Genomic DNA, 10,432 nt, shown 5'->3' with positions numbered 1-10,432 from the left:
CCGAGCGTTTCTATGACCAGTTACTAGGTCATCCTTCAGCTCCAGGAAATGCATTCCAATGGTAGCTTTTCCTGGCGTGAAATAAAATGATCTTGCAAAGCTAAAGACTTACCTTACAACTAGTTATTTCGAACATGATCATGAATAAAAATAACGTTAGACATCTGACTCCAGTTTGCGGAGTTATATGCGAACCGGACACAGCACCATTCTTAAGACTAAACCCCACGCAGTTTATCTCACTCTGTCTCCAGGATAACTTAGTGCAGCGCTCAATGATCTTTAGTGAATCAATTTTAAATGCCGAGAAAGAAAGGAGTAAAAAACACTTCTGAGTAGAACTCTTTTTTTAAATCACCATTCAATAGACAAGATGTTTAGTGGGATTTTCTACAAACGTCAAAAAGCAAAAAGTTATTATTATTTATATTTCCATTGAATTATGCAGTAGCATGGATTTAGAATGACAGCCCTTAGGACTGTCTGATTAATCTTGAGCGAGTCACTTAACCCTTTATAGGATATTATTTATATAGGAAGTGGAGATCAATTTTTATAATGTAGGTTACAGCTTTGTTATGAGGATAAAATAAGCTCATAATGAAAAAAAAGTTATAAATCGCAAAGTACACAATTAGAAGGTGTATAGAAAAGACACAAAACTTCTAGTCATTCTTTTGGCAAATACTTTTTAGAACTTTTCTACGTTGCACAGTATTCTTGAATCTGACAGATAAAACAATGAACAACATAAATCAGTCTCTACCTGCGTGAAGCTTAGATTCTAGTGGAAGAAAGCAACAATAAACAAATGAGTAGAAAAAAATACACAGGATGTCAGACAATGTTATACTCTATGGTAAAAGGAGCCTAAGAGACACTGAGGTTAAGGGAGGCTGCAGGTTTAAATGGGGTGAACAAGGAAATTGAGGTTGTGAAATTTTACTAAATATGTAAAAAGATGAAAAATGAGTCACGCTCACGCTGATGTGATGGAAGAAAATCCCAGGCAAAGAAAATAGAAAATGCAAACGCCTTGACTTGGGCGTGTGCCTGGCGTGCTCGGCACAGTGAGAAGGTGGGGTCGCTGTGGCTGAGTGAGCAGGAGGTCGTGTTGGTGTCGGGAAGGTTGTGTATGTCCTCGGAAGCTCCTGAGGTACCTGCTCTCCTCAGGTGAGTGGTAGGGGATTAGGTAGAGCAGCGGTCCCCAACCTTTCTGGCATCAGGGACCGGTGCTCCCGTGAAAATCTAAAGCCTGGTGATCTGAGGCGGAGCTGAGGAGGTGATGCTGGAACTGGGGAGCGGCTGCAGACACAGGCGAAGCTTCGCTCACTTGCTGCTCAGCTCCTGCTGTGCGGCCCGGTTCCTAACAGGCCATGGACCGGTACCGGTCTGCAGCCCGTGGTCTGGGTACCCCTAAGATAGAAGACAGATATGATCTGTTTACATTGGAAGGGTCTCTCTGTGGCACTGGTGAAGACGGGGTGAAGCGAGAGGTCACTCAGGACCTACTGCAAAAACCTAGACCAGAGACGGGATGACTCAGGCCGCGTGGCTACGGTCCTGGCAGTGAGGAGTGGTCAGACTCCAGATCCGTTTCAAAAATAGAGCAAGAGTATTTCCACACGGATGTTGAAGAAAAGTTAAGGGTTAGAGATAACACTAAGATTTTGGGACCCACCGAGTTGCCATCTACGGGAAGATGTGAGGCTGTGCAAAGATCAGGCGGAGGAGATTAACTGGACACACCAAGTAGAAAGGGATATAAGCTACCCAAGAGGGGATATTAAGTGACAGTTGGAAATATGTGCGTGGAGCTCAGGGGCAAGAACCAGACTGGGGGTGTGCCTTTGGGAGCCATCAGGTTATAGGAGACATCCAAGGACTGAACACGCTGGCAGCTGAGCCTCTGGAAGAGAGGAGGGGAAGCCAGACCAGTCCGAGGGGAATCAGGAGTACGATGTCCTGGAGCCAAGCGAAGGCGGTCTTTCGAGGGGAGCGGGGCGGACTGTTAGATCTGTCACATCTTGATAAATTGCGTGAGATAAAGGATGGAAATTTACTACTGGACTTAGCAATGTGGGTGCCGTGGTGACCGTGAAGAGGCCAGGTTGACAGAGAGAGAGATGAGGACAATCAACTGGAGTGCTGGCAAGAAAGGAGAAGAGTTGAGGAAATAAACACCATGACCCTTTAACCGTTTCATGAATTTTGTTTTAGGGATGCGGGCACATGAAGGGGACAGAGGCCGAGGGACTGTGGCACTTTGTTCGTTCGTTTTCAGTTAGAAGGTATCGCGCTGCGTTTTCGTGTTGATAGCGGGGATCCGGCAGGGAAAGCGCGTGATGGTTGCAGAAAGGGGAGCCGGGGAGCGGAAGCGGGGACCCCGAGAGCGAAAGCGGGGACCCCGAGCAGGGGCGCGTGGTGGCCGAAAAGCGCCCAGGCCAGCCCCGGACAGCAGCAAAGGCCTTGGCCGCAGTGACAGGAGGACTCACAGAAGACACGATGTGGTCGGATGGCGGGGACTAGGAAGCGATCTTTGACTCTTTTCTTGGTGAAATAAAATCCCGCTCACCAACGCCCGTAGCTCTGGCTCCGCCTCAGGCACTACTCAGAGGGCTGTATTTGGATAATTTAATGCTCTCTTAACACCCTGGAGGGTGAGAGTTACTATTACCAGTTTCTAGAAGAGTAGGTTAAGTGACTCGCCTGAAGTCACATAGCTAGTCAGGGACAGCTTTTTTTAGCGGGGAGGGCGCACGAGAAAAGCACAGCAGATCGCAGGGGTCCCTGAAGGCCTCTGTGAGGTCAAGGATCGTGTCACTAAAAAGTGGGTGTAATTCACTGGGACATAGAGAAACGTGAGTTCCATCGTGGACCGAGCACTGGGCAGTGTTGCATCCTGGGCATTAAGCTTAATTCCAGTGTCTTTATTTGTAAAAACGCAGGTAAGGATTACAAGTCGCACACATCAGCGGAGCAGGTGCTCAGTGAATGAGCTCTTTCCCGCTGTTTCATTGTTAGCGTTTTTGTCTGTCTTTTCATTCTGGGTCATCTCGCCCTCGCCGATTATGTCTCGTGTCTGTTTATTGACGACAAGCCAACGAGGCTTCGTTTGTGAGGCGTATATTTCAGGAGAGGCACTTAGTTCTCCTGACTTTTACATTAGGAGGTGAGTGAGAGTTTTTTTCCCCTCCTCTGCGTTCCACGGCAAATTCATTTTCAGGCCCCAGTGGACCTGGAACCACGAAGCTGGGGAGGGATCTCACTTTGGACCTCCGTGGGGGGCTGACTGTAGTTTTAATGGAAGTTCACGCGCTTCCAGCACTTCGTGGAGACACCACGCACGAAGGCCTCCGGCACGCAGAGCTCGGCCATCCGCCTCGCCCTCTCCTCAGCGCCCCCTCCTGGAGGGGTGTGCACAGGCGTGTGCACAGGCATGTGCTCACGCGTGAGTGTGGAAGCAGCACCGTCTCCGCGGGTACCAGGGAACACGCGCCAGGAGCCAAGTCTGTTACAAAAACGGTAACCGAAAAAAACAAACCATTAATTAACACTTTGTCTACTCTTAACATGATGCTGGGGAAAGAAAATTCGTTTTTGCTGGTGAAAAATAAAAGAGATGACTAAAAGCGAAAGAACAAAACCTTCCCGTGACCTCGGCTGCTCTTTGGAGTGGCGGGAGCTGAATTATTCAACCTGACGTGCTTAAAGTCTCTTTATATAATTGAAGGTTAATTTTTTAAGTATCTGTAGGATTATGGAGCCATCTATCCTTTGGCAGTAAAGTCATCTAGGATTTGGTTTTAGTCACCTCCATTCAAAACTCCTCCTCATTATTAATTCTGCCACACGCACTATCAGATCACTCTGGTAACTACTGATTTTAAAGATCCACTTTATGTGCAGCGTCGATGAAGACTTGGAGTGACTGTCTGTTAATGTCCTAGGTTATATTGAAAATAACACTAATGCAGACAGAAAAAGTAGACAGAAACTTAAGAACTCATTTCTTACCTAATAGCATGGCCGATAGGAGGGGAAGTGTGGAGGCAAACATCCGAATTTGAAATCCAGCTCTGATACTCACATGTTCTGTGACTTCAAACAAGTGACTTGACTTGTCTGTGATTCAGTTTTCTAAACTGTAAAATAAGAAAAATAATGAACCTTACTTTATAGAATCACTACGATCAAAAAATGTCATACTCATAAAGCATTTAAAATATTCTCACTTCTAGTAAGTACTTAGTAAGAATTAGCTGGGTTTTTAAAATAATTATTATTGCTGTTTGATTATTTCTATTTGATTCTGTACCCCCAGTATCTACCACATTCTCATATGTTTAATGACTATGAATTGAATGCGGCAGAGAATCTTCTGGTGGGAAGAGGCTGATTCAGCGGCTCACACAGAAACGCGTGTGAAACGGACTCATTGGCTTATGCTGCAGGGAGGGACTCATCAGGGCTTAGAGCCTAATTTTGTCTTTGAGGCAAATCATCAACTGAAAGGGCAGCGCGCTTGCCCTTGGGGTGCCCTTCCCGTGTTACCATCTTCTGCTTCTTAGCACCCGATGCAGTAAGGTCGGGGCGGGGGAGTCGTTCTAAAAGTCACTAGAGAGATTGCAGGAAGTCAGAGGGTAAACTTTAATTCAAGAAAAGTACCATTTTTGTGTCCAGGTTGGTTGGTTGTTTGGTTGGTGGAGTTTTTAGAGAAAGGGCTATAGTGTACAAGGCTGATAGGAAATTTATTACATATGTAGCTGATTGCCTGTATTTGGGATTTTCTGTAGGGGTGGGGATTATGTGTGGGAGGTGCCTGCGGTTGACTTTTCAGATAATGCCAAATATTCTCCCAAGTGACAGGTGCTACCAACAATGCTGGATAGTTTCGTTGGACCACGTCTTTGACAGCATAGTGTGCTTTAGACCTTGTAATTTTACATGATAGGGTGAGATATTTATGATATCTTGTAATTTTAATTTATATTTATTAGTCAAAAGTTGACAACTATTTTGATTGCCTTTCAGTGAAATGCTTATTCAATTGCTTTGCTCAATTTTTGTGTTGTGTTGTCTGATCCTTTTTCTTTTTTTTTAAATTTAATAATTTAAATGATATTTGTTCAGAGTTACACATCAGATAATGGTATTGCATTAGGAATATTATGATGCATTCTTTTTTTTTTTTTTTTTTAGGCGAGGCAACCCTTGGTTGACCTCACAGATTGTAAGGACCTTGTCAGCTTACAATCCTTTATTTTTTATTTTTTATGCCTATAGCCCCTGGTCTTCCTAGGTGGTCTCCCATCCAAATACTAACCACGCCCGACCCTGCTTAGCTTCCAAGATCAGTCGGGATCGGGCTTGTTCAGGGTGACATGGCAGTAGAGCGTCTGATCTTTTTTAAAAAATTGATTAATAAGAGTTTTTTGTATGGTTTGGAAACCAGTTCTTGATCAATTATATGTGTTGCAAATACCTCGCGCTCAAGTGTTCGTTTTTTTTTTTTTTGGCTCATTTGATTATTTATGCGCTCATTTGATTTAAAAAAGGTGTTGAATTTAATGAAGTTGATTTTATGTATCCATTAGTTTATAATTCTTTCCCTTTGTGTCATAAAGGCATTTCTCAAAATTAACTTCTTAAAGATGCACTTTTCGTTATAACATTCTTCCCTTCATACTGATTATTTTTCACAGTTTTATTATGAACAATGTCAATTGTATGGCAAAATAAATAATTTTAGCTTAAATACCTATATACCTTATATTTAGTTTCTGCTTTAACATATTATTATACATATTTTATCAAGTACCTATACATTCAACTATTTACCCCTCTTTCTCTTTCTTGATACATTTCAAAGTAAATTGCAGATAGCCAATAAGCTCCCCAAGGATAACCAGCAGACATTTAACTAGCGCTCAATATTTGTTTACAGCTTTTTCCTTTAGATGTAAAGGAAATGAATGATGTAAATTAAATGAGATGAACAAATGTGATGTGTACATTCACCGAATTTTGAAAAAAACGTATACACCTCTGAAACGCAAACCTCTAGCAAGATGTAGAACATGACCAGGACCTCAGCAAGTACCCTTCTGTTCCTTTCCCATCAACCTTGTGCCTGTAATTCCAGAAAGACTGTTCTGATATTTTTCACCACAGATTAGTTTTGCCTGCTCTAGATCTTTGTATAAATGGAATCAAACAGTATGATTATGTATCGTTCAGGGAATCTTTTGTTACATTGTCGTGTACGTCAGTGCTTTGTTATTCATATCGCTGAATGGGGTTCTGTGCTGTGAATATGACACAGTTTACTATTTCTGGCTCAGTTCATCCTTTGATGTAGATCTTAGTTACACCGGAAACCATTTCCTACTGCAGAACCTACTACGTTCCACACCTATGAACAGGTGTGCTGGTAATGGCTCCTTCCAACTCACTTATTTCACTTTCATATCTAAAAGATATTCTTTCTCGATATAGAGTCCTCGTTAGATCTTCCCCCCCTCCCCCCAGTAATTTAAAGATTTCTTTCCTTTCTGGGTTTCACAGTTTCTGACAAGGAGTCTTTTATAATTATCTTTGTTCCTCTGTATGTAATGTCTCTTTTTTCTGCCAATTTTAATGTTCTCCTTTATCACAAGCATAAATCAGGATATAAAAGTATGCTGAAATGTTATTTTTTAAACATTATAAACTATTTAAAAGAAATTAACAAAAAGTCACTACCAATTTGAGTGACAGCTGTACTATAAATTTCTTTAAAAGTGCAACCTATTGTATTGTGCACTTCTGCAAATATTCCTCTTTTTTACGATTTCTAGAGGCGCTTTCCCTCCCTGTCTTTGACTTTCTCCACCCATTTTCAGCGCAGCACAAGCTCCAAGCTCCAAATACAAGTCTGCCAGGTTACAATGCATAGGAAATCTATCAATAATTAAACCAAATCACATGACCATGTGACTTCAAAACTATTGGAAAAGATTATGTAGAAAATTAAGAAAAGATGAGAGATTTTTGATGGCAGATAAGTGATTTTTCTGTTAATATTTCCTAGCCCAACGTTTCCTTTTTCTTTTAGATTTTAGTGCCAATAAATCGAAACTGAAAATAAAATTAATGGCTTAACATTATATTTGTGACTAGCTCTTCCTTGTTTATTTCTGTTTTTATAAGTGTAACAACTTAACTGCTTTAAAGGGACTTTCGAAAAAAAATTTCAGAGCGATAGAATTCCAGTTTGATTATTTAAGTGAGTAGCAAGGAGTGCTTTCTCTATAAAAACGTCCACTTCATGATGAATTTTTCAGAAACGTGCCGATTACTCCAATATTAAAACTTCTGTGATGACATATTGTATGCAAAACAAATACCTCCTGTCTGAGTCCCTGTAGTCACATCCTGAGCCTCCCCCTGGGTGCTGCCCTGTGCGGGGCTGACAATGCTTCTCCGAGTGACCGACCTGCGCATTTGGGTCTGACCTTGATGGAGGCCCAGTGGGCCGGGAGGGCTGAGAATTAGAAGATAATGGCAAGCAGTTTTAAACACTTTAATTAATATCATACTTTATCACAAGACAACTGAAGCTCAAAAGGTGAGATAATATTTCAAGGTCACTTGACTATCTGTAATCCACGTCGTCTGCGCTTCGGCAGCTTCAGGCTTTCAATCACATAAATTACAGTCAAAACAGGCTGCCACGCTTCAAATATTTATGAGTAAACAATGGTCGAAGTTGCCTTGTGTTTGATCTAAGTCGGCACGCTACCACTTATAATTTGCTTTTCCGTGAGTGTTTTTCCAGTCCGGATTTGGATAGGAGCCTTTAATGAATTTTTAAAGGGAAAATCTTTGTATGGCATAACTCAAAGTTGAAAGATTTCTTTCATCAACAGGCTCCAATTAGAATTCCTCCCCAAGACGTTATCTCTGATGTTGAATAGCACAGCACACCCATTTCTCACAGCCATGCAACGGATTAAATTCCAGCGAAACCCCTCTAATAGAAGTCCTGGGCCCGCCCAGCCCATGTAAGGAGCATGACAACTCTCGCCTGCTTTTCCCCTCGCTCCCTTGAACCCGAAGTGGCAGGACCAAGCCCGCAGCAAATGAGGTTCTGAATTGCCATCAGTTCTAAGAATAAAGAGCAAGTTTATTGGTGTCTGGCTATACGAGACTAAACATGTGGTGGGGGGAGAGATAAAACCTTAATACAGAAACAGCAACCTTGGGGAACTGAGCGAGGGCAATGGGACAAAAGTCAGGAGAGGACACTGTGTCAGGGTCACATGACAGCACGACTCCGCCGGGGTCACCGGGCTATGCACAGAGGTCAAGGCCGTGCGGTCCTGCGAGGGGCGGACACTGCGCTTGCCCAGCCCGCAGCAGCCGGGAAGCGACGAGCCGTCTAGACTAGAGTGAGATTATGTCGTTGTCAAACACGTGTACTCGAATGCCTCTTCTATGGCAAATTAACCTTTTGGTTCTTTATTTTAACAAGTAGAAAATCATTTGTGGGCTCATTATGTCCAAAACTGTAAGCTCGTCCTTTGAGAGAAACGAAGATAAAGGTGTTTCCTTCCCTCCGACGTGTGAAGTAGGGGAGACGGTGTAGCCAGCGCCGTGATGTGCAGACTTTTTCCTTTGCTTTTAAGTAATTACTTCGTGGACATGTTGGCTGGAGGCAGTATTTCCTTTCCTAGTTTTCCTGAAAATATCCCAAATCCAAGGCTGCACATAGACGCCGAGACTCTCCGGAGGGCTCAGGACTGTAAACTCCCCTCCCCTTGGCAGAACCCAGAGATGAAACCAAAAAGCATCTAAAACTCCACTGACCTGGCGCTGATGCCACAATTCATAGACTTCTGTAGAATTCTACAAGCTTGGTGAGGATAACCGCCAGAATTTTCAGTCTTTAGGCTGATATCATGCTCCTGGTTGTTTTATGGGTGATCACTCTCCCCTTACTCAAAACGACCCCCATATTTTTTTATCTATTTCCTGCCATAGATTCCTCTAGATTACCAAACACTAAGATATATTACCCTGTATTCCTTATTTTCAATCAGCCCAGTATATTGGGAATGAAGTCTTGTTAATGATTAAAATGCATTTTTGTTACTTATCTGAAGTTCCTTAGTAGAATATTTTTAGCTTCCATTGCAATGGGACCAAAAATGGAACAAAATTTTTATCACTGGAACATTTGAGATCTTTCTTCCTGGCATGTCATCAGTTTGGCTCAAATAAACTCTTATAAAAATAAAAATTTATCTCACTAAATGACCAAATGTATCAGCAGTAGAAGCGTTTGCATTAAGAAAATAGAGCATGTTTAACCATTAACAAATCAGGGAATGTTCACATAACATTCAAAGCCATCTGTAGTCACAATCTTTAGAAAACAGACAGCCATTCTGGTATATCGCCTTATAGAATTTTTGCTGAATATACTTTTTTACAAAGCTGCAGTCTTGTGAAAAATAACAATTGTTAGGTGCCACCTGGAGAGACTAGAGTGGTTGATAAAATGGTGACGGGAACTCAGAAATGTAACATACAGAACTGAGGTGAGCATGGGTCACACATTTTAATTGATCAATAAAACGTTTTAGGATAAAGAACCCATTCTAAATATCATTAATTAATTAATTATTTCACTAAATATTTAGCGTCTGTCACATCAGCAGGCGTAACCTAACTGAATGGGTGCGGTTTGTAATGGGATGTGTTTATTACTATGAGCACTGAGACAATGTGTGGAACAGTCGGATTGTGTAACATTAGGCAACTCATCATAATGTGTATGTTGGTTGTGTTCATTCTCTTTCTTTGGGACAAGTTAAAAAAGAGAACATTTGCTTCGTTCCATGCTCTAACTTTTCCTGAGCCACGGGATGACGTTTAAATAAGTGGATAAGAGAGACTTCACAGGATACTAAAATACATAAAAAGTCCAAAGAAGTACCCCCCGCCCCACCCGCAGTGTAACAAAAATGTCCGAATCCTAAGACCTTACACAATAGCAGGAATATTTGAAACACGACTTTCTGGTTGCACGGCCCAAGTGACCGGTACTGAAACGTGCTGTGACTTTGCGAAGCAGGCTTCATGTGCGACTTAGGCCAAAACTCCAAACCCGAACATCCCTGCCGCTGACCTGGTTTACCCTCCCTGGATATTTAGAGAAAATGTGAAATGAACTGCGCATTAGAGAAAAGTTACCTTTTGTTATAAAACAAATCTAGAACAAAATAATTCAAATTGTATTATAATTATTATAATGGATTATAACCCAATGTGTAAAATAAATAGCCACAAATTCGTACTGATATTTTAAAATGACTGAATAAATAAATAAATGCAGGAGAGACAAATGTCCCTTCTAGAATTCCAAATGTGTGACGCCCCAGGGAGG

The 10,432-nt window shown here is 41.9% G+C and overlaps 1 pseudogene; it reads right to left on the bottom strand.

Moving 5' to 3' along the window:
- Positions 1-5,277: 5,277 nt before the first annotated feature.
- Positions 5,278-5,396, bottom strand: LOC112470031 (annotated as a pseudogene).
- Between the last annotated feature and the right edge of the window lie 5,036 nt (positions 5,397-10,432).

The sequence above is a fragment of the Pteropus alecto genome, unplaced genomic scaffold, assembly GCF_000325575.1.
Source record: "Pteropus alecto unplaced genomic scaffold, ASM32557v1 scaffold189, whole genome shotgun sequence".
Lineage (NCBI taxonomy): Eukaryota > Metazoa > Chordata > Mammalia > Chiroptera > Pteropodidae > Pteropus > Pteropus alecto.
Note: the sequence above shows the minus strand (reverse complement) of the source record. Positions and strands in the feature narration are given on the sequence as shown.